This window comes from Cuculus canorus, chromosome 10, assembly GCF_017976375.1.
Source record: "Cuculus canorus isolate bCucCan1 chromosome 10, bCucCan1.pri, whole genome shotgun sequence".
NCBI classification, from domain to species: Eukaryota; Metazoa; Chordata; class Aves; order Cuculiformes; family Cuculidae; genus Cuculus; species Cuculus canorus.
The window spans coordinates 18,841,610-18,866,880 of NC_071410.1; the positions used below are offsets into that span (position 1 = coordinate 18,841,610).

Consider the following 25,271-nt stretch of genomic DNA (forward strand, 5'->3'; position numbering starts at 1 on the left):
TTGGAAGCTGCTCTAAGGTCTCTTCTCCAAGCTGAACACCACCAACTCTCTCAACTTGTCCTCGTACGGAGGTGCTCAAGCCCTTGGATCACCTCCGTGGCCTCCTCTGGACTCACTCCAACAGCTCCATGTCCTTCCTGTGCTGAGGACTCCAGAACAGAACGCAGATGACCTTCGTGATCATCACCCACACGCCATGACAATATCACAGGAGCATTAATGGTCTTCCCTGGAGTCCTTGAATATACAGTTCAATATCCTGTAAGTTCTGCTCCAGACTGCTGTGCATACACGTTATACCAGTCTTTGTAACCAAGTGAAGACTTCCAAACAATCCAGGGAACCATTATGGAAGCCTAAAAGCAGCTTGAACTTTTAGATCAAAAAGTTTTAATCTACACTGGAACATTTTTATTACAAACATACTTTCCTAAAGGGAGACCACGCGTGCCCTAACAGTTCACCTTTCATTAGGAAATTCCCTTTCACCACTATGTGCTGCCTGCTTTCATCAACGAAAAACTCAGCAGGAAAGGAGGGAGGTGTCGATATGAGGAGTCGAATTGGTGAGCTACAGAACAAGAATCATAGAATCACAGAATCATAGAATAGTTTGGGTTGAAAGGGACCTCAAATATCATCTAGTTCCAACCCTTCTGCCATGGGCAGGGACATCCCACTAGATTACTAGAAGGTAATTTAAACTCTAACCACTTCAGCAATGAATGTGCATTTCTCGGGAAGTGCAGGTCCTGTGACTGCCTCTCCATCAGCAAGGAAGCAGCAGGACAGAACCATACCTGCTGGTGGATAAACTGGGATGGGAAATTGCCTGGCAGAGTTCACAAGGAGGAAAACAGCAGCAAAACAATATGAGTACTTTCTGCTGCGGGGTCCCTTCCTCCATATGAAGACATCCTGTGACTCGTGCTGTACCAAGGCACGCGTCCAATTTCGACACTCACCCCCCTGCACAGGTCCTGTCCCATCTGCCCCCAGCTGGCCTAAGGAAAGCAGCTCCCATGGAAACCCTCCTCCAGCACCCACAGAGGAGAAGGTATGAAATTCGGAGGAGAATTGGGTGAAGTTCACAAGATTCAGTTTCTCCAAGATCTTCAAATCTTGGAGATTTGAAAGCTTCAAAAATACAAAAGCTTCAAGTAAATCATCCAACTGAGGCAGATGGATGGAAATGCAAACCAAAATCAAAGTTTCCAACGAGCATTTGCTTGCCATGTCCCAAGCCCAAGGCGACCCTCATTGCTCCCCCTTTTCTCACACCTCACCTCTCCCCATGGCCCTCTTCCCTGAAGGGGAGTGAAGGGTAAAGACACCTCAGCTTTTCCTGCCTCTGCTACAGGACAACAGTCTCCAGAAAGCCAGAAGAGGACCAAGCAGAAAGAAGTGAGCTTTAATTTGCCCCGGTCTTTCCTGGAGTTTCCCATCCCACCTCTGGGGCTGATCCAAAGCCTAAAGTGCCTCAGTCAAACCCCCTCTGGCTCTGGGAGTCTTGAACCAAAGGTCCAATGCAAGTGCTCTTCTACACAGGCAAATTCAGATCTAAATTCACATCCAAACTCAGGCCCAAAGCACTGTGCTTGTGTGGCCAGCATCTAGGTGTGAGACGAGTGGTTTGGGCCCAGGCTGCCTGGGCATGTCTCCTGCTGCCATGAGTGAAGAGAGACTACAACCCTGAGGAGTCAATCTGAGGACTTCCCGTCACATTGTTTACCAAAGTGAGTTTGCAGGAGGTCAGCTGTCCAGAAAACAGGGCTCTGGACTAAGGGAAATCAACAGTAAATGGGAAGGAAACATAGAAAGATGGAAAGAAGGGAGCCACAGGATGTATGGCTGACAAATTATAGTCTCCACAGCCTTTTGCTGTCCCTAAAAGCCCTAAAAATGGCAACAAAACATTTATGGATCCACTCCAAAACTACCAAGAGCAGTAGGAATCATCTCACTGGGTTTGCTGTGTTCAGGTCCACCAGGCAGCAAAAATATGGGTTTAACTGAGGATGAAGGATTGCTGTCAGATCTTTGAGAATCCGAGTCTGGTGAACTTCACTCACTTCCCCTCTGAAGGGCTGGGGCAGAGTTTCCCAGGGTTCTCCTAGGGATCCCGCAGATCTTTCCCTGTCTCAGTGGGTGCCCAGAAGCACAGACTATCCTCCTGATAACAAAGATGTGTCTTTCTGCTTGAGACATCCCAGGCATGTCCCAAAAATCCCTGTGTGGCTCAAAGCAGTTACCTTTCAAAGTAATGCCTTTTTAATTTGCTCAAGGACATTTTGCGGTGCCATTAAAGTATCTCTCCAGCAAACATGCTATTACACAGCTTGGAAACTTAATTAACTAAACAACACATACAATTTCTTTTCAGCAGCTAACGCGGCACAGAGGAAGATGAGCTGCCATGCTCTCGCTTACTTCAGTGTCACCTCAAAGATGCTCTGACGTCCCTGCACAAACAGCCCTGTCCTGCTCCACTCCTACACCTTTTTTGATCACACCGAATGATTCTGTGCAAAAAGGGATCCTCTCAAAAGAGCAGATGCTGCAGCCTAGAAGCCTCACAACTGACTGCCTCTCACATTGTCTTTGTCCTGGAGCTGCCAAAGCTGTTAGCTCTGGTAATGTTCTTCTATTTCTTCAAATCTTACTGTGTGGTTTTCCTTGAAGACACCTCTTGGCAGAAAATTCTTATAGTCCAGCCTGTTGCTTTGTATGCACTAAGGTCTTTCAGCTGTTATCTGTGGCCCATTCAGTCTGAATTTCCCCTTTTTCTCTCAATGTAAAATAGAGAAGGGAAAGACCAATCAGGTTTTCTAATGAGATTCCGCAGACCTTCGCTATTTCTCTGCAAACTCTAAAAGCAGGCAAGAATAATATGAAAAATTAGCTAACTGTTGTTAATCTGTTGCACTATTCTGAGACACCAAATACCAATTTCCATTTTCTCCTCATCTGGATTTTTTCCTAACACCATTCCTACAAACAAAGGGTTAAACTGAGTCACAGTTTAATCCATTCCCAATTATACTGCTGAAAAGAGCAAGAAAAATGGTGAATCTTGGGGGATCAATGCTTTACTTTCATAGAACAAATAACCGCACTCAGCAGTTTGCTAATTTATCATCGTTCATTTTAAAAAGAAGCTTCTTTGGGAGTTTAATACCTTCTGTTTCCCTGGAAATGCAGGGTTTGCCTTGCCTCTCCTACACAATACAACAGAAGAGAGAGCAAATCCACCCAAAGTGATCTGACAGCTCGCAGTGTTACTAATAATACTTCAATATGAGCAACTTCCTTATTGTATCATCAGAACCCACTGATAAAGACACCAAGAGGCAATATCCCCTGTGGGAATTGGGAGCATCAGGTAAATTCCTTCATTGTGCTCTTAAGTGCCCGGCGTTTATAGAAAGGCCACCAGGACTGTGTTACCGTCAGGAAAAGAGGAGGACCTGTAGGGGCAAAAGAGAACAGAATCACCAGAGCTCAGCCAAGGCAGTCATTCAACAGCAGCCTCGCCTGCATCACATCGGTCGCAGAAGAGGTTTCCCTCTTGCTCCTGGAGCTGGTTGAAGGCACATCTGTGTGGGATCTCTGCTGGGATCGCCCAGGCTGGGCCCTCACACTGCAGACAGAACCACTGAGACAGTCCCATTGGATAGGCTCCTCCGCACACCTGGTGGGCTCAAGGGAAGGTTTACAGTCCTAGAGGCCACATCTCCAATCTGCAACCGGGACGGAATCCGCTCTCAAGTTTAAACACTGCCTTAGAGCTCAAAATGCACAGTACTCGTTTGACACAAACTCTGCCTGCAATGAGCAGGAGCACCTTCCCTCTGTTCCCTCTTCCACAGCCGAAACTGAGCCACACAGCAACGCTCCCATGCAGCGAGAGGTCTCCCAGCATCCTCCTCCCTTCCCCCGCGGAGAGGCTGGGAAAGCAGAAAATCTTTCTTGATCTTCTATTAACAAGCCCCCTGTCACAAACCCATATTCCAAGGACCAGGGGGAACACTAATTAAAGGAGCAAATATGCCCTGGTTTTGAATATGCAAGGGGCTCCGCGCCTGGATTTCAAGCCAGCTGGCTTATTGTGGGGCAAACAGCTGCTTGATTCGTCAGGCATCGCTGCCTGCTCAACCCAGCAGAGCTACCAATGCACTGAAAGAGAGATTTCCACTGACACAGGGGGAGATTCTCACTTCCCCTCCCTCAACCAGGCACATAAGCCATCCCTTTAAATGGGGTCAGTGTTAATTAACCCACTTTAAGGCCCTTTATACAGGAAAAAAAAAGAATAATTTTTTCTGTGGCCACACGGCTTCACCTGCCAGCTACCATGATATTGCACAAAGCTCAGCTCTCCTTTTTAACTCGCAGGGAGAGGGATTTTATGTACCCTTCACATTCAGGAAGATCCCCGGCAGACAGAGAAAGGCCTCCTATAACAGGAGAACACGTAGGTGGAAATAGCAGCTCATTCCAATGAAAAGCACAAGTAGAATTGTGGAATGAAAGGAGCTCATTCAGAGCACTCTGTTAGGAAGGTTTGTCTCGGCACTGTTCACAGAGGGACTTTTGTCTTTGATGTATATATACTTCTTGGAAAAGTGTGCAGGTAGAATACATATCACACACTCACGTTAAGGACTTTCTTTACTGCTATTCACTCACACAACTTTCTGTCATCTCGCTCAAAAGCCAAGTCATCTTCCTTCCCCATCAAAACACCTGCAAAGCCCAGAGAAACTGCTGGAAAAAAATAATTCTTTTTACAGCATCTTTTAAAGATAAAAGCTATCTCAAAGTAAAGACTGAGCATGTGACTGATTTAGTAATTTGTTGCAAATAACTCCAACACACAGTCAGATGCTTCATGTCAGACTTACCTGCAAAAAAAATACCCCAAAACCCAAACAAACATACTTATTCCCAACATTTTGTCATGCAATTTCTCCCCTTTCATTCCTATTATAAAATTTTAGGTTATTCTAAAACTACAAAACATTCAAAGCTCTGAGTGCTTCTGTTATTTCTGGTCATTTGCTGGCCTTGAACCTGAACTGTCAGAAAAGCCGGAATTCACTGCAAAAAATACCAAAAGGTGTATTTATAGGGAAATCGTTACCCTTAGATTAAAGTCTAGGAGGGCTGCAGCACTGCAGTCCCAACTTAGAGATTGCTAAATGAGGCAAACTCCCCTGGGAAGTGTACAACCAGGATCAACCAGTGACCGTGGGGTAAAAGCTGGAGTATCACCAACGCCAAGCACCAGAAAATCGAGAGTCAGGCCTCGAAATAAATGCACACAAACAAACAGCAGCCACGGGGCTGGGCACAGGGAAGGTTTCTCCTTTTTAACATGCAGCTGGCTCACATTTCCACTCACTCTTCCATGGATGGGAAACACAGCGAATCACTCCCTTAAGGGTTGTCATGAGTATTGCCTGAATCCAAGAGCTGAGGCCTTAAGGAAAACCTCAAAACAGCAAAATTTGTAATACTATAACACCGTGAGAGGAGCTTTGTCTCCATTAGGGCTTTGCACCAGTAACCACAAACCCCTTTTTTTTCTAACTAAGACAAAAAAATCCCCATTTGCGCAGTTTTACTTTAGGATACGCCTTAGAGAAAAATCCTTTCTGGCTTCCCTTTGCTGTTGCTTGTTTTTCTCTACTTCCCCCTCCCTTTAACCTAATTTGTTCCTTAGATGTAAACCCCGGCTATGCCCATTTCATAACTAGCTCATAATATTTTTGCATTAATATTTGACATTATAAAAGACCAAAAAGCCTCTATGAAGAAGCTAAGAAGCTCCTACTGTTGTTTCTTGTTTCTGCCTCAGAGAAGACAACGTTGCTTACCACAGTTCCTATTTCCCGTGACACATCGCAGGTACGGAGAAGCTCTGAATCCGCCAAGCTCCCTGCATTTCTTCTCTCCACCCCAGCTGCGTGTGTCTGACTACTGGACCCCAGGCATGATTTTAATGGGTGGGTTTTATAGGTGTGACAGCTGGAGTAAAGTACTTAGCACTTGTGAAAATCAGGTCTCCTGTCTCCAAAGCCAACCTGGGCATTCAAAAACCATTACTCAGATCCTAAAAAATAATGAGATTGGCTTAGAAAACAAGATGGGTTTAGATATTAGATGTTTTATTTGCCTTATGGTGTTGCTGCCTTTTGCAGCTAATGTATTCAAGCCTTCCTTTTTTTTTTTTTTTCCCTTCACAACAAGGAGAACTAGAAACTTTCTTCTGAATGGAAGCAGATAATCTTCCCATAAATCACCTGACTTTTGGACCCGGGATTTTAGGAAAAATATACAACCTCATCAGATTGATGACAGTTCACAGAAGTGAGTAAGGGTGCGTAGCCCCATAGCCCCGTTAGAAGCATGTTTTCCTGTACAGATTTCTTCCAGGTAAAAAAGGTATCGTAAATGCTTTCTCCCCTGTGGATGCTGTTGGGGTGGATGTAGTCTGTTACCCAGTGTCTCACAGTTATCATGAAGGGGACACTTACATTCAGTAATTACACATTTGCACTTGCACTTAATGATCTGAACAAAATGCATTTCAGAGGAAATCTCTCACGTTTCTGGACCTGTCACACTCACTTCATACAGCCCACAATACCGCAGGTGGCTTTGTGAGTGGGACATCAAGGCTCTATTAAACCCATCAATGTCTTCCCAGGTTCAGGATCGGATAATCAAGTAGCTGAAGTCTGGCTCTTTGGGAGGCCTTGATCCAAACATTTCCAAAGCTCTGGGGAAGGCTTAAAGCAAGACTTAGCTTTGTATCTTGCTCATTTTGAGGGTAGGAGATGAGGGAGCAAAACATTAATTGTATATATCACATTACTCCAGCATGTCTAAACGAACCTACTCCTCCAGCACTCCCGCATACAGCAGGACAGACCAGCCCTAAGCTGATAAAAGCTGACTAGACATGAGAGAGGCTGATAAACGGCGCGCTATGGATGGACTTTCAAGTTCCCCCTTGAATTAAAAAATGCAAATGATTCTAGAGAGAGGAAGTTTTTTAAAATGTATTTATACATTTCAGCCTTGCCGCATCCTTTGAGTTCTGCTGTTGAATTCTTTTCTGGGAGAAGGGGGATGGCAAGATGACACGCCTATTAGTGGAAATAATCAGATAAAAGCTTGAGATAAAACAAGAGACCACCCCCTCAGGATCTCAAGCTGGCAACGAGGTCACACTTGAATCTCTTCCCTTGTGACTCAAAAGCGACACCTCTTATTTAATAGGGCAAGCCATGTCCTTGTACTCTTTCGCTGGCAGCACATCAACATCTGTAAGACGGCGTCGCTCAGCCGTAACCTGAGCAAACTGTAAGGTTTGGTGCTGCTACATCACCTTGGAATACAAGGCGGCTGAGACACCCAACAAGTTGCCAGCCTGAAAGCTTTCAAGAACCATCATGGCTGTTTCCAAGTTACTCTTCCAACGTATAAATCTACCTCCTTTTCCAAGAAGTTTTCTTAGAAGCAGAGCACCAACATAATTGCCATAATGATGCAGAGGACAACAGGCCAGGGATCAGGACTTGGTAGCTGTTTATCCATGCTTCACTTCCCACACTACAACCAGAATCAGTTTTGGCTGGAGACAGTGCAGCTGAGGACTAATCACGTTCCTACTGAAGTTAATGGAAGTTAATTTTCCTACCACGTTCACTTGTGTTGGATAACTTAAGGACATTCAGCTATCAGTGCAATCAGAGACGGAGTCGCACTACCATGGAGAAGGTGGGACGTACAGACACTCCGAAAGAAAAATGAATGCAGGAGCAAAGATCATCACAATCCATCCTGTTTAATGTAATTGGAGGGGCCTATCTTTATATAACTAATTTTTGGAAGAGATATGCATACTTACCACCTCCCTTTTCTCCCTGCAAACTCCCCACGCTGCTCTGATAAGAGTCCCTGGTAAAACAAACTAAACAAACACAGCTTTTCAAAGAAGGCATCAATGCCCTAAAATAAATAAGCCTTTAAACCCTTGTGCATTGCAGCACTTGCTGGGCCTTAGGCGCGGGGAAAACAAGACAAACTGCAGCTGTGAAATATGAAGTAAGACAGGAATGAGAAAACATTCCTTTCTCCTGAGGAAGCGTGTGCAGAGCTGCAAGCATTTTGATCTACCAGTATAAATTAGGTCTTGCAAATCAGCTGCCTCATACGCACACAGAGCTGAGGAAGAGTCCTCGCCGAGCACATGCAGTATAGGCCTGTAAGCGAATGGTGTCCCAGCAGCACCGGGAGATGAAAAGAACCAACAGGAGGAAAGCAGCAGCCCTACTCTTCCCTCCCATCTCCTTTGTTATTGCTGTTTCATTCAGCTTTCTACTCCTGCTAAGACTATTTCTGCTTAGATCAGAACCATGACTGTGCATGTAAATCATGCCAGAAGATGTTTTTTTTTAAGGTTTAAACATGTTTTAATCTGCTGGTAGAATGCAAGCACTCACAAAAATTCTGGGAAAGGAGAAGCTGGTGACTGGGAGAACATACTGTAGCCCTTGTTTCCCAGCCAACAGTCACCCCAGTGTGGGCAGGTACTCTCAAGCTCAGGTGCTCTAGTAGAAGCACTTTTGCTCACCCTTCTCTTGATTTCATACAGCAGGGGGGGGTACTCCCACTGCTGCTACAGCTAACAGCTTCCAGAGCCCTTCCACCGGATCCAACTGTACGCTAAGTCTGAAAATGTGTGCAAGAACAAATTCTAAGTTCCGTGTGCCAGCCTCTGCTTAACCACGAGGCTTTGATCCCCAGCTGGGTCATCACACCAAGCAGTGGCATATGTCACCGAAGGAGAGAAGGTCTGTTTTCCAAAATACTTGTGTAGCACTGATATCTCAGCATCTTAAAATACTTATCCAGGAATCAAGTACCTGGCTCAGTTTAGGTCCAGTCAGAGACACGAAGATCATCAAGACCAAAGCTGAGCCAACGTCAGCATCCAGCGTCTCTGAGAGCCATCCCTGTCCTCTGGCCTTCCCAGATGTCCTTCCCATAACAAGGAGAACAGAAGACATCCAGTAGCTGCTGACAAGGGAACAAATGAAATATGCTATGGGAGTAAGTTAAGTTAACTCAGCTTGAAGGAAACAATATTAGGCCATAAAAAAGCAAATAATTACACTACTCCTAACTAAAGCTGTCACTCTAGAGAGCCTTGCACAGAGGAACCAAGACTCGTCCACTGCAGTCCTGCCATCTCTGACTAGATCTTTCTTCACAATTCTTTTTGATTTCTTTGGACACAAACTTTCCTTTGTTGTTGTTTGTGTACATGCATAAGGGTGTCCCTCTTGAAGATGGAGCCTGCCAGGCTGTGATGAAGGCTTGAGAGGTTGTCTAGCACCCCTGCAGTCTCTCCAAGAGCTTCTGCATCCTTTGCAGAAATGTTATTTCACAACTTTTCAAAGCACCTCAGTAGATTTTGACAGATATCCCCACACCTCATCCAAGGACCGGCGTGCTCACAGGACTGTTTTTCCTATCCAGCCAACAATGAAAAACATAAGGAACACAGATAGCACTGACATTTGCAGGGTCTCTCTCTTAATTTCTCACAATAATCGCTTCTGGCCAATTCCTGTTCCCTCACTCATCAGAACCCGATTGTTACTGTCAATTGTCTTCCAATGGAGTGGCACATGTTATTTCAAGGAAAGAAACTAAAAACGTATTTCAAAAATGTTCCGTTAACCCTGTCAGCATAATAACTGGCAAGAGAGGAACAAATGAGGAACACCAGAACTGAAGTGGAATGGTTCACATCATGTACCATCATCACTGTCTGTGTGTAGAGGCATCAGTAAGGTGCACGCAGAGCAGAATTTTTTGGTCAAGCATTGAGGATCTGCACCCCAGGTACAATAAGCATTTTTTTAAGTCCTCTCTGCTGTGCATTTATATAAACACTCCTGCAGGTACTCTTCAGTCCCAGACGTGTGTGAGCTGAAGGTAATGCATACAAGATGCGGTAAGAACACAGCTGTTTTGCTTCATGGCACTTTCTGAGGTTTCAGTATTTCAGTACCTTCTGCAATGAGTTGAAAACAAACCTATTCCAGTGTTTTAATGTAGCAGAATAATTTCGAAGCATCATCGACATTTAAATGGGACCCTTTCCAATCAGGACGTGCAAACCCAGTGATTAGCGTACCTAGCTGAGATGTGACAGAGTCAAATACCAGTCCTTGATGAGAAATGAAATCACCTTTACAGATGAGGGACCTCAAACCTCTAACACCTGCTTCAGTGCTTGCACTCGATCTGCGTATGTGTCTGTAGGGCCGCATCATCAGCAGGTGCACCTTCATGCTGAGCAACATCAATTTGGACAGTACAGCAGAGGAGTGGCACCCCTGCTCACAGCCCGACAACCTACTCCCGGTCTGCAAGCACCCCGCTTTACAAGAACTGGATCATCCTCAATCACTGAGAAATTCCAGAGCAATCAGCAATCTGCATGCGTGTCTTCTGCACTCAGACCTCAGTACAAGTCCAGCACTTCATCTGGCAAGAGCCAAAAGGGACATTCCTCGCCAGCTTCACCCCTCATTATTTCATGGAACGCCACATCTCCTCTTTCGTTACCTCTATCTTACACCAGCACTCCTTTAAGACAGTTTCTTAAAACAAGGATTCTTTTTCAAGTGCCAAAAGCAAGAGTGACCTATGTAATCCCAGAAAGTAACAGAGATGGATCCAAGAGTGAATATTACCTAGAGTGATTTCTAGACCAACCTTCCATAACCCACTCTTTGGCTTAGTCCTCCTGATACAAGTATTTTCTCCATTATGCAAGTCTCAGGGACTTCCTTCCTGTTGTTAAAGCAAGGAGACCAAAAAAAAACCTACTGGGTTTTAGATTTTTTGAAATACAGATTCATGCTGAACTTCAAGCAGTGCATACACACGCTGATAAAACAGCATTCTCTCTTCTGGAATATACATGTAATAGTAGACCCCCCTCTGCCGAATTTCACTTGACCTTGGCACAACCGAGACCAAAGAGAAGCCTTCTCCTCATTGTCTGCATTCAAGGGGAAAAGGTCCAGCTTTGCATTTCCAGTGCTTTCAGAACAAACGATGGTACAAAGAGCATCTCTGTTCACTCCGTTGTACTCTCAAACACTTGAGACAGGGATGGGAAAGAACTAGCATTGTGCAACAATCCCCCTCCACGGTGTAATTAACTCTCATTTTCCCTGGCCTTGGAGTGCTTGTCTCTTTCACCCAGAGCTGAAAGAAACAACAGAAAGCTCTGGAGGCAAGGGAGGGGACAAAAGCAGCTACTGAAAGTTGTTCTCCCTGTTGGCTGTATGATGCCTACTTAGGAGATGACTGGTTCACTGGCTAATTTTTTTCCGTACAGAGGTCACCATAAATAAATTCTGCACACACATCATGTTGAAATGCAGAGATCAGGAGAGCCAGACTCACAAACCCAAAATTACACTCTCCCCGGATCACACAACAGCCTTGGGCTTCCTTTCCCATTCTGCCATAAAATGCACTTTCACCAGGACACCACAAAAAGCTTGACAACAGCTGAGACCACTGCCTGTCACATCGCTTTACCATCGCCTCAGTGTTTCCCACACTCCTAACATCTTCAGTTCCCCTCACGCTCCTGCCGTGAGCAGTTTGGTGCTGAATCTCACCCAGTTTTAACGCTCCCAGTACGGATTCAGGCTGGGGGACCCGTGGCACATTGTCACTTTACTCACCTGTACAGTGGAAGTCAAGATGCTCTTTTCTCCAGAAGGCTGGAGACTATGTGTAAGCTCAGGTCTTGCCCCGCACTGCTGGCAAGGATGAAGTAGGAGACATGGGATTTTCTGAGCCCCACGTGCACTGCCTTTTTGGAGACCACAGACCCAAGGCAGCAGACCAGGTGGACCTGGCTTACTGGCTACCAGTTGAACTATCTTGACTTGTATCTCACGGGTCCTTGATAATGAGCAATCTAAGTACTCAGATGCTTGAACAGAAGGAGGAGTTGCTTTCTAATTAGAGCCATGGACACCGACTGAACTAGATAGCTAATAAGCACAAACAGAATCATCATTAGAGGAGACTTTATTAAGATACTTAAAACCGAGATTGTAGCCATTTGTACTGCCAATAAACTCCGGCAAAACTGATGCCTGGTGTCCTTTAAACCTCAACTGGCTTAATTAGACTAGCTGCGGATATTTGATACCCTATCCCTTTAGCTCCTCTAAAAATAATCACATCATGTGTCCTATTTATTAATTTTGATTTATATCAAGACACTCCTCTGTTTCTCCAGGGGGCATTTACAAAAGTTAAAACACAGAGCCCGCCAATAAATCTATCCTGTATCTAATGAAATGACCTTTCAAGGAAGTAAAACCCATCTCCCTGAAAAAGCCAGCGAGGCCTTTGTTGAATTTGCTGAAGGTGACTACAGCTTGAAAGATGGCATCTTTGCCTAAGAGGTTGGAAAAAGTGGTAGCTATCATGTTTGAGTGTATTATTAAAAGTGACAATTATCTCTGTATGCTTCGAATTGGAACTTCTGATTTCATAGACTATAATAAATGCACCGCTGCTGTTCTGGATGGCCTGGCATTAATAAAGCAAACCAATTTTGAATGCCCAAGGCCAGGACCTCAGGGACAGCAGATGGTACCCGGGATACCCATTCTCACATTAGCATAAGAATAGTACGGAGTGGGTCACAGATTGCCTTTAAGCAAGCTTTCAGTTGTCCACACAATCTCTGCCTCCTACCAAATGAGCCAACAGCATTGTTTTGGGTTTCTAATTTAGGTAATCAGTGCTTCATTGCATAAAATGTATTTCACAAGCGAGTCGAGCAATAAAGAAATCCATCTCCCCTGTAACAACTTGCACTCCGTAAGCACCTTATTCAAACTTGGGACACGCAACAAAAGGAAATGAACACTCCTTGTTAATATGCATCAAAACATTTCTGGACAGAAGACTCGTTTTTTTTCTTAAATTGTTTCTAGATTTCATAGAATCATAGAATAGTTTGGGTTGGAAGGGATCTTAAAGATCATCTAGTTCCAACCCCCCTGCCATGCGCAGGGACATCTCACTAGATTTTGTGTGCAATTGCAGCTATAATTGCTTCTAAGCACAAGTGTTATATCCATTAATATCCAATTTGACTCTCTCATTGAGAACTAGGGAAAATTCCAAATAGAAAATCGGAAGCCATGCCTCAAATTCTTTAAAAGCAGCATGATACAAATATGCTTATCTGGATTCAAATATAAGACTGTCCTGATCGCAAAAGAGGCAAAACTACATCCCATTCCTAATTTCAGCCCCAGAGCTAAGTAAAAAGCAGCCTCCAGAGAGAAGTTTAGATCATGAATATCATATGCAATCGCTCATGAGATATTTTGCCCTTTCTAGTAAACACAGGTAAGTCCCACTTTAAATGAGGTGTTTCGCAGAACACGTGCTTGGGATCTTAACATTCATAATGAACAGAGCTTTGTGTGTTTAGACGTATGTCTCCGTGGCTGAGTTAATTCATTTTTCTGAATTAATTAATTAATAATTAATTTCTGATCTCTGAAAATATGACTTTGCTGTCCTTTTGTAGTTCACACTTTGTGCCCTGTGGACAGGGATGCTAAGCTGTGTTTGTTTCCTGGCTTGTTATTAAACATCAAGAGAACGTTTCAACTCCACTCATCACACTTACCAGCAAAATCAAACCTAGAAAAAGCTACAAGAAGACATTGGTTTATCAAAATGTGGGAAGCGCATTAATTGAGAGATTGCTGACTGCCTCACAAGCCCTCTGCAAGACAGGCAGAGAAGGGCAGAGCTCTTTTCTTTGCTTTCCTCCATCCAAGAAACAGGAAGAAAAAAAAAGATGGTGTTATTTCCACTCCCAAACCTTAACAGATTGAAAAGAGGAGCTAAACCAATCCACACAGATGTCATGCACCCACGTGACTCTTCCCTTATCGCTGCACTTATTCTAGAAAACAGCAGGTGTGGCTTCACCTGCTTGGATCCCTCTTGAGATCCTCAGGATGAGAAGTTCTGAGGTGAAGACTAGTATTAAAAATCTGCAGGGTATCAAATAGATGCTTAACCTCATTCCAAGTCACAAAAATCTAGGGATGGCAGTGCCATGGATTCACTAGAATGGATCTCGTCAGACTGCACCAGCCCTTAGTTTCCTAAGCTGTTCTCTGAAACCCGCCTGACACAGAGCTAGCAAAGGCAAGTCCCTCCACACCACAGGCACACCCCAGATTCCAGACATGGGTGATGGTGAGGCAGCTGAGAATTACAGATTTACACACAACACAAACTGGCACAAGGAACAGATGAAAATCTTTTGTTGATGTTGCTGTTCTTGTTTCTCATGCAACACAGTTTTCATTCCCTAAAGCCAATGTACTAATTGCCAACTGAAAATAACGAGTCTCATCATCTTATTTGAATAAATACCGATAGTTCTCGAGCTTCACTGGAAAATTCAAGAAACTGTATCTGGGCAGTGAAAGCAAATAACTATTTCTGTATTTTGCTCAGCACATTTCCTTCTAAATGAACTGCTTGAAAATTATGAGTTCTTTAGAAACATTTTGGAATTGGGGAGAGCTTTTGAGTAAACTGGAACACGATTTGGGTCCCAAGATCACTGGACTCGACTGAATTATGAGTGGATGACTTCAGAGGAAGACTGATGATTTTGTGACTGACAGATGAAATATGAAAGAACAACACAGGCAGGGACTGAAAGCTGGTTCCCCTTGTAATCTCAAGCAGAGTTGCTTTGGGCTTGTTTCTCAGAACTGTTGAGCCACAAGAATTTCCACTTTCACTCTACTTCCTTCCGATCAGATACTTCTGGGGATGGAAGTTCTAAAAATTGTATCAAATGAGAATACGCAAACTCGCCACTGGAACGTAGCCCACTGAAAAGATCCAGTGCTCAATACTGATCATTGTTTAGCAGAGAAAATGGAAATCCAGCAGTGTTTCTTGACGCTACCTTTGGGGAAAGAACTTTTCACTGTTGCAGGCATCTCATAGTAAGGGGCTCCAGAAGGTGAGCAGAGGCAGAGAGATGGCAACACTTGCTGGAGGGGAAGTGTCAACCCCACCTGTCAGCGCTAAGACTTCACACACTCATCAGAGAGTGAGAATGAGAGAAGGAAAGAAGGCAAACACAAATGTTACAGTAAAACACTGTGCAAAGATATTTTGCTGCATTTGTGCTGGATATTGATAGCTATGGAGTTGAGATCACGGCCGTAAAAGTATTATTTGAAAATGATCTCTAATTTATTTTTCTCCAGCTGCTAAGCAGCCGAGCTGGGGTGGTCTATAGAAAAAAAAATACACCATAGCTAAAGCACTGCAGGCAAGTGCTGAACTTTCTGTAAAAACATAAACAGTTTCTTGCCTGCAAATCTTGTCTTCCTCAGGTTTCTCATCTTTCACTTCTCAGTTCCCAAGATACTAGAATTTCCTCAGCTCTGTGGTTACCTAGAGTTTTCTCATGGAAACAAGCACCAAACCCATCATGAGGAAAACAAACAATAGGCAAAAATCCCCTAAAACAGCCCTTTCGTTTATTATTCTCTTATTCTTCCTGTGCAGGCTCAGAGCCAAAAAACTCCAGCTACAGCCGAGGAGATCAGTGGGAAACGTCATTAGCTGTTAGCAGAGGGAAAATCTTAAAATAAACAGTTCTTAAAGGTAGAATGTTTCCCCTGATAAAAATTAAAGAGGGGCAAAAATAAGTAACCTCTTTATCCCGCCCGTCCTTCATTAATTACTAACATGAGCAATAACCTGAAAATCGAAATGGACAGTTTCTTTGACGCTAAGGGAAACCCCATCTCGCAGGCACAGGCTTCTGTCCCACTCCTCCCAGGGTGCCACAGTTTGCAGCGGTACAGCAGAACCGCAGTCACACGCTGGGACAGACCCTCCCGTCATCTGTCACAGGCATGTGCTCTCCCAGTGCGCTCTGTGGTGGGCAACCAGCTGGGCAGGCGCCTGCCTGAAGTGCCTTTTGGAATATCCTCCTCTTTCCTATTCCATCTCAGTCCTTGAGAGCTTTACGGAGTTCCAGTGAAGTAGTTAAAGATCTACCAGGCCAAAATGTACTGCACTTATGGAGCTTTTATATGATTTGCCGCTGGCTGTCTTTGCAAAGAGTGAGGAAGATACTTATCATCCCTTTTACAGAGATCTCAAGGAGATAAATAAAGGTAATTTTCCATCTGGAACAAGCAAAGCCCAGGGAGGTTAACTGAACGCTCCCGCCTCTCGCAGCACGGCAATGGGAGAGTCGGGGCCAGAATCCCACTCAGCTGATCAGAGTCCTGTGATCTCAGCACTACACAGATATCTTCCTGCAGTTAAAATCCTCTTTCTCAGAGATGTTTGTCCTGCTGATGTTTGCTCCAAAGAGGGACCAAACTGGAGCCTCCACTGCAGGAGCCAGTGTGTGTGTGCAGAGAATGTTGTTTCTGTATTAGTCTTCCCTTCTTCCAGAGGTCAGTGATCCTACTGCTTTGCTTGGGTTTTGGCTCTTCCTGCCTTTTAATTTAACCTGAAGGATTTGATTCATTCTTTCTCAGCAATAAACTGTTTTGCTTAAAAGAGTGAATCAAACTTTGATGAGGCCCTTGTGCAATGAAATGATTGATGAGGTACATTAAAGGTCAGGTGAGGAGCAAAACTGAAGAGGAGGGAAAAACTCCTATTGAGTTTGATGGAACTATAATTGGATTCTCTATGCATATCTTTTCCCACTGCTCTGTCTTATATTTTAATGTACTTGTGTACCTCAGTATCTTGGAAGAGTGACATGGTAGCGTCTCCCTCGCTTCGCTTAGCTTCCCTTTGCCAGTATCACCACGAAAGAAATGTTTGTCTGGCTCACTGCAGCGCACGCTTGCATCAGTCAAGCTACAGAATCATAGCTTCTGCTATGAAGTGGGCAGATTAAAGCAATTAAGATATGTTTGCTGCCTACAGCATAGATAACTAAAACCTAGAACTCATCAACCAAGCAGCCATCCAGACCAAGAACCTAACAAGATTCAAAATGGACTGGAAATGCATGCAAATACAGTCCAACAAAGAATCCTAGCAAGTTGGCACCCAGGGCATCTCTATGAGGACCCTTCCTGTACTGGTGTTGCTCAGATTGCCTTAACCTGGCAGGAAGGCTGCAGTGCCCCGGCATCACCCCTGCCTGGTCAGCCCTGCATTCCACCTGCTCACAGCTAGGATGAAAGTGAAGTATTTGATGGCAAGAGCTGGGAGATGAGCAAGAAGAAGAGGTTGTCCTACAGGCATGCAGGAGGTACCACCTGTGTGGGAAATGGAAGCCCTCAGCAATGTTAGCTGATGGTGCAGACCCGAGTCCCCCACCTGAATGCTTACATCCTCAGCAATACTCGCTTTCTTATTCCCCAAAATCTTCAGCGATGCAAATGCTGCAGCCTCCCTAGGTAGCCTGCTGTAGAATTTAATATCAGCACTCCCGGAAAGAGTTCTTAAATTTATAATGATAAAGTTCTGAAAAACATATTAAACTGTGTGTTAATCTCTGAAGACAAAAAATGAACTGTAAAGTGGGGAAATGGACAGCCAGCAACTTCTTACAGTATGACCTTTACACTGTCCCCTGGGCCACCCAGGACGAGTCATATCAGGCCAGAACAGCAGAGGAGGTGAACCTTCAGACTTTATAAATGCTTTAATATAGCATTTCTTCTGCTTCCACAAAAATATCAAGTTCACACCAATTGCCAGAGAGCAGGTCAGTTTTTCCAGCTGATCCTCTGTCTTATTATGTAAGATACACTGATTATGATTCTCTGCTAACCTCTGCGTAAATTCGCCATTAAGGACTAGACAGAAATTATTACTAAAAATTCAATCAGTGTTTAACTGATTTTTAATACATCATTATGTGTAAGTCAAAGTGCATTAACCTGCTTGAGCCTATCAGAAAAGATTTAATTAATGAACCCCATACAACCTAACAACAACATTACAGCAAAGGAGCAGTGGTTCAGGAGAAGAAAGGGATGGGGAAAATTAAGTCTAAACTCCTCAACTTCAGCACGCACAAACACTGTGCTTAGGATGGGACATTATCCATTATTTCACCTACAAAGATTTCATCTTCTGCATGGTTTCATCTCTACTCGGCTTTAGCTGACACATGTTCCAAAGCTCATGTTCACGAGGCGCTGGTGCCACGTGAGGCCAGAGCAAGTGATTCCTACCTTTCCCTTTCCCGCAGAAACACATCCCTTCTGCGGTGTTTGATGATCACGATCGCGAGCTGCCCTGCAGAAAACGCTGCCAGATGACAAGATACAAGGTTTGATGTTTGGGAAACTGCAGGTCCACTGGTCTGTGAGTTTGCTCGGGACACACTCGGACAGTGCAGTATCAGGGAAGGAAGCGACAAATGCCATACAAACATTACAGGATGGTTCCACTCAAAAATCAAATGAATCCCTTTGGGGAAAAACATGCCAGCAAATGGGTTGCAAGCACTTGAAACTGCAAGAAGCTCATAGAAAATGCCACAGGTGGAACGAGATATGTTAATTCAGCATTTAATCCAGCCCTGTAACACAGTCCACAGCCTGTCACATAATGCTGGATTCGAAGGCAGGATTTAGGAGGCTCTAGATAGGTCAATTGCGAGGCTATAGCTGTGCCAACCTTACCTTCACATCAGGGCAAACCACAGGAAGATCTTAGGGCACTACATGTGCTCTCACACTACTACTACTACTGCCTCCAAAACTGTATCTAAATAAGGTCTAGCCAGACAAAATAAGAGCAGAATATAGAAAAAAAACATAAGGCTGTCCGCAACCAGCAGTATCTACGAAAAGGCCCCTTTCACATCTCTCCTAGCCTCAGTCTCTCTACCTATAAATATGTATGTATATATCTCTATCTAACAAGATCATATAGAAAGATCAAGATCATATAACAAGATCATTGAGCCAGACCCTTCCAAGAGGCATTCAGTGAAAGGTAACACACACAAGCAAACACGGGGAATTTTGATCAGATATTAGTTTATGAGGATGATCAAACACTGAAATGGCATCAGAAAGGCTATGGGATCTTCATTTTTGAAGACATCACTAATTTAACTGAACCAATTCCTGGCTAACCTGCTATAAATTGGCCCTGCTCTCAGCAGCAGATTGGAATAGATAACCTCCACAGGACACTTCCATCCTAAATCATTCTATGATTTTTCCTGCCTATGTTAGGGATTATACCATAAGGTATGTAAATATTAATACATGTGCATCATACTTAAGCTGACCCTCCACGCTGATCAAGAATTCAGGCAGACTGCTGGTGCTCAGCTAAAATGGATAATGGCACTACTCACGAAATCCCCCCAATAGCCAGCATCCACACTGGAGAGCTCTACACTCAGAAAGCCCCAATGCACCCTACCAACCCTTCACCATGGTCACAGTGTGTTCAAGAAGACACTATGCACACGCTGATCTGCTCAATGGACCAGGACCCTGCTGAGAGAAGAGAATCGGATGTAAAAACACAGTTGAAAATATGAACCAGAAAATGCTGCTACAAGCTCTCCAAGTCAGGTTAGCATCTGTTAATGATTTGCGGAAAGTAATTGACCTTCCTTTGCGCATGGTAAACACGAAGAAAATAGAAGTCCTTTAATCAAGAGACCTGTCTAAACCAAAAGGAAGACCATTGTCTCAGCAGGGTCCCAAGCTGACAGTTTGCCAACAAATATGAACTCAGAAGAACTTTTGGAGGAACTGGGACAAGGCTAATTTTGGCAAGGGGCATCACGACCCCCACCTCATGGACCACTGACCCAAAAAACCCTCTAATCAAAAAACTGGACGCTAGGGGACATGCACAGCTGACTTACATAGCAAACGAGGATTGTATTAGCCAGTAAGGCATAATAAGATAGATAACCAATAAATGTAAATCTGATATAATTGCAGGCAGAGTCTTGTAAAAGAAGAATGGGATAAACGCCACGTGAAATTTTCTTGAGGTGTGCTAGCTTTGCGAGACCACTCCAGGCTTCCCACCTTGCGCAAATAGGAATAAAACTGGATACCTTGACTGTGTGTGTTATTGGCTTGCACACCCGGTAAACAATCCCATGAGTTCTGGGACAACACTGTGACTATGGAGAACTGGTTCTATAGCGAAAGCTTCTAGGACGTGATGCACTGGAAAAAAGATGGCTGGTGAGAAAAAAACAGAATTAACAATGTGATAGGATCTCAAAATGCATTTTATTCTATCTAAAGGGCTAAGGCATCAACTAGGAGAACAATTTTAAAACACTTGCTTAACCTCAGAGAGCACTGTGAGAGACTGGGAGTACTTACATGCACTAGAATAGTTAGGATCTGATGATTTAAAGTGATAACTATTGATGCCCCAAGGTATTTTTGGGCCCATACTTTCGTCACTGACCGTCTGCTTTCATGTAGTCGTTTTGCCAAGTCCTGACAATCTGTTTAGCAATATCAGGAACGTGAAATCTGGAGGTGTATCAGTGTGTGAGCGTCCACTCCTAAACCTCTGTGGAAATAACCTTCAGGAGTGGCAATCAGCCAGAGATGCAGTTTGAAGCCAGCTAAGATACAAATAAATGTTCATGGCAGCTAAGGATTTTGGATTTAATGCTATTATGTAATAAAGGTAAATATTCAGATTTCCTTGGCTTCTGTAGACTAAACCCAGTTTAAGAGAGAAATCCATATACCACCATACAAGTAACTTTGCCACTTGCTGGTAGGAGTTTTGGAGGAGATGGAACAGGATTGTTATGGTAATTTTTGAAGGCCAAGACAAAATCTCTGCAATTCAAACAACTACATCAGATGCAGAAAGATTCACCCTTCCCAAAGGACTCTGGACCACTGCTGCCCCATGGCAGAGAGATGGGTCTGCCTGTACCGTACTGTTCAGCACTATGCTGTGCTTTCACATACAGGACTGAATGAACCGCATAATCCAAAGCCAAGATTTTAGTACTGTTATTCCGACTACTGTGCAGCCTTCTCTGTCCTAAGGCAAACGTTTATGTGGTACAAGCCCTAGGCTCACAATTGAGCATAAATGACTCTAAAGAGACGATTACAGACTCAGTTGAGTTAGACTTAACCATGCTACCACACCTGATAACCGTGTTGCAGCAGCACATCTACATAACCACGTAACTAGGTTAAAGCAGGGCTTTCCTCTCCAGCCAACAGAGAAGCGATAGCTACATCCTGTCCCCACCACAGATTCTAGTTGCATCACAGGCAGACTGGGCATCAGGAGAAAGCAGAATGAAAGAACATTATTTCCCCTTCTCTGCACATTCACAAGCAAAAGGATAACTGTCCTCCACAGCCACTATTGAAACTCGTTGGAACTAACCACACCATCAGGCTCTCACACACCCACTGGATGCCAGCCAAGGCTCTGGGGCCACTGATACGTCACTTCACTCAGATGTAAGTCAGGAGCCCAAATTCATGTGCTCCACAACGTGAACTTCTAAACTGTTTCCAGCACACCTTCAGACTTCATGGAAGGAAATGAGCAAGATGATAGAGGGAATAGTTTTTTTCTGTTGTCACAAACAGCTCTCAGTCTGCATTATCTCACTCCCTGGTACTTCTGCTGTGCCATACTTCCATTTCTGTGAGTCTATGTAGGTTGAACAACTTGTTCTTTCTCTTCCCTCTTGCGACCATAGTTTCTGTAAGAGGTTAAGAAAGGAGGGCAAGTAACTCCTGTACAACTCCAGCTATCACACTGGTGGCTGGCCACAAAAGGGCACGAGAAAAGGAATGGGAAGTGCAGCCACATGGTAGTGATAGGCCAGGGTCTCTTCCACAATCTTTCAGTGTCCTTAAGCAAATCCCTTCCCTCTCACATTGCTATCTATCTAACGTATTAAATTGAGAAGGCTTCTAGCAAGACTTCCAAAGTACAGGGCTCAGCTACCAATATACTGGTTTGAGGCATCAAAGCACTCTGGAATTCAAGGTCTTCAGCTCTCTTGGACATCAAACATAAATTGACAAAGGCAAATGAAGATAAACAGAATCAGCACATATAATATCGCTAGTTAAGAAGCTACCTTGAGCGTTAAGAGCTACTGGAGCAGCCCTACCCATTCAGCTTGTCAGCCTCTGTATCTCTTCAAGCTTACTGGAGATAACAGCAGTCAATATGTGTATTCCCTCAGTTAAGATATACTTATCTTATACTGAGTTTTTGTATGACCCTGGCAATTCTCACTCAAATGAGAATTACTTGAAGGCACACAGACCACAAGTTTCACCCTCGTGAAGAAAACCTTTTACAAGTGAGAGTACAAGTTTATTAGAGTGGTCACTTCTTAAAGAAAAGCAAAAAAAAAGATGATATGTGTTCCAGCACCAGGGAGCCATCCCTGCCGGGATCTCTCTCGGTGCTGGTGACTTCACTGCAACAACGTTTTGACATCATCTCAGTGCTCGCTATCCCTGTGACAGCGTGCCCAGAGTGGGACAGAGTGTGCCAAAGAGAAAACCTAAACGCTGCACAGAAGTGACAGTAAGGAGAGCAAAGGGGAGCTCTGCACCTGACCCCAGGGAAGGGGGATTAATTTCAACTGTTGCGTTTCAGCAGAACTCCATGGTGCTCATAGAATCATATAATAGTTTGGGTTGGAAGCGACCTTAATGATCATCTGGTTCCAACCTCACTGCCACGGGCAGGGACACCTCCCACTGGCTCAGGCTGCCCAAGGCCCATCCAACCTGGCCTTGAACACCTCCAGGGATGGGGCAGACACAGCTTCCCTGGGCAACCTGGGCCAGGGCCTCATCACCCTCATGGTAAAGAAATTCCTACTTATGTCCAGTCTAAATCCACCCCACTTCAATTTATACCAGTTCCCCCTCATCCTATCACCACAAGCCTTTATGAATAGTCCCTCTCAGCTTTCTTGTAGCCCCTTCGGGTACTCAAAGGTTGCTATAAGATCTCCTCAGAGCCTTCTCTTCTCCAGGCTGAACAATCCCAGCTCTCTCAGCCTGTCCTCATATGGGAGGTGCTCCAGCCCTCGGATCATCCTTGTAGCCTCCTCTGGATCCATTCCAACAGCTCCGTCTCCTTCTCATGTTGAGGATTCCAGAACTGGACACAATACTCCAGATGAGGTCTCACAGGAGAGGAGCAGAGGGGCAGAATCACCTCCCTGCTCCCCATTACCAACCCCCCGAACTGCTCACCCAGCTTGCGGGTGCTCCCCTAATCCAGAGCACCAGAGCTAACCCAGAACGGTCAGGCAGCAGATGGGTTACGTCACTGGCAACACAAGGAGTTTCAGGCTGCCATTGGCTTCAAAGGGAGCCCATTCCAATTATTCCCTTCCTGTGAGTCTGGAAGTGACACATCCAAAGACAGCAAAGACCATCCTTCTGAGCCTCCAGATTAACAATAACGAGAAGGCAGGCGCCGGGGAACGTTTAACCTGTGAAAAGCACCGGATGGGAAGATGCTGGGAAGGGCAATCGCTCCGTGTCCATCAGAACCCGGCGCAGAAGGAGCCCCGCATCCCGGGCGCCGCGGGGACCAGGCGATGCGGGGGGATGCGGGCTGGGATCTGCGGTCCCTCGGGATGCCGGCGGGCGGATCGGGGCTCGCCCGGCCCCTCCCAGCCCCGCACCGGCTTTGTGTGCCCGTGCCGCCAGGCGGAAAAGCCAAGCACAGACCTTGTCCGCGGCTCCGGGATGCGCCGTCCTCAGCGGCTCCGCGCGGCGCTGCCTGCCGGGAGCATCCCTGCTTGTTCCTCGCCCTCCTCCCTCCGCCTCCTCCTTTCGGGGGGCACGGGAAGAAAGGGTGGGGGGACCTCTCTGCGATTATTCTTCTAATCTGCTCTGGGGGCTTGTGGTTCCTGAGCGCAGGCGGAAGTGAATCCCGTGCGGGCCCCCTCCTCCTTCCGCGGGTGCGGGCAGGGATGCGGGCAGGGATGCGGCGGGAGGCGGGGCGAAAAAACAGGGGGAAGCGCTTTCTCCGCCCCGATGAGGGAGGGGAGGGACCGCAGCCTGTGCGGGGGTGGGCGTGCGGGGCTGCGGGACCTGGTGGAGCTGGGTGGCTACGGGAGCTGATGGAGCTGCAGGAGCTGAGGGATGCGGGGCGGCTGCGGGATTTGATGGAGCTGCAGGAGCTGAGGGATGCGGGGCGGCTGCGGGATTTGATGGAGCTGCGGGAGCTGAGGGATGCGGGGCGGCTGCGGGATTTGATGGAGCTGCGGGAGCTGAGGGATGCGGGCAGCTGCGGGATTTGATGGAGCTGCGGGAGCTGAGGGATGCGGGGCGGCTGTGGGATTTGATGGAGCTGCGGGAGCTGAGGGATGCGGGCAGCTGCGGGATTTGATGGAGCTGCGGGAGCTGAGGGATGCGGGGCAGCTGCGGGATTTGATGGAGATGCGGGAGTAGGGCACCTGCGGGATTTGACGGAGCTGGGTGGCTACGGGAGCTGAGAGAGCTTCAGGAGCTGCGGGATCTGATGGAGCAGGGCGGCTGCAGGAGCTGATGGAGCTGAGTGGCTGTGGGAGCTGAGGGATTGAATGGAGCGAGGCAGCTGCAGGAGCTGATGGAGCTGCAGGAGCTGCAGGAGTGGGGCACCTGCGGGATTTGATGGAGCTGCGGGAGCAGGGCACCTGCGGGATTTGATGGAGCTGCGGGAGCAGGGCACCTGCGGGATTTGATGGAGCTAGGTGGCTGCGGGAGTTGAGAGAGGTGTGGGAGCTGAGGGAGCTGCTGGGTTTGATGGAGCTGAGGAGTGGGGTAGCAGCGGGAGCTGAGGGATTTGATGGAGTTGCGGGATTTGATGGAGCTGGACAGCTGTGGGACCTGACAGAGCTTCAGAAGTGGGGCAGTTGTGGGAGCTGTGGGATTTGATGGAACAGGGCGGCTGCGGGGGCGGGCAGGGGTCCTTGCAGGGCCTGCAGTGTGCTGTGCCCTGCTGCTGCCATCCCTGCCGAGCTCCGTCCTGCTGGGAAGCGCTGCGGAAGCAGCTCAGGCATAGGGGGAGTTGTCCAGGGACCTCATCCCTCTCCATGGGTTGGTTTTACATCAGTGTTCAACCTTGTGCTGCTGCAGGGCTGCTCTGTCTCTGAAAGGTCACTGGCTCAGGGC

General features: G+C 45.9%; 1 protein-coding gene across 2 annotated transcripts in view; it reads right to left on the minus strand.

The window, feature by feature from the left end:
• The window catches only part of PAK3 (p21 (RAC1) activated kinase 3), a 151,018-nt gene extending 126,945 nt beyond the window's left edge, over positions 1-24,073 (minus strand). For both annotated transcript variants that reach the window (XM_054075433.1, XM_054075434.1), the window contains exon 1: positions 23,844-24,073. The gene's annotated coding sequence lies outside the window, so the exon portion shown is untranslated. The remainder of the gene's footprint in view (positions 1-23,843) is intronic.
• Between the last annotated feature and the right edge of the window lie 1,198 nt (positions 24,074-25,271).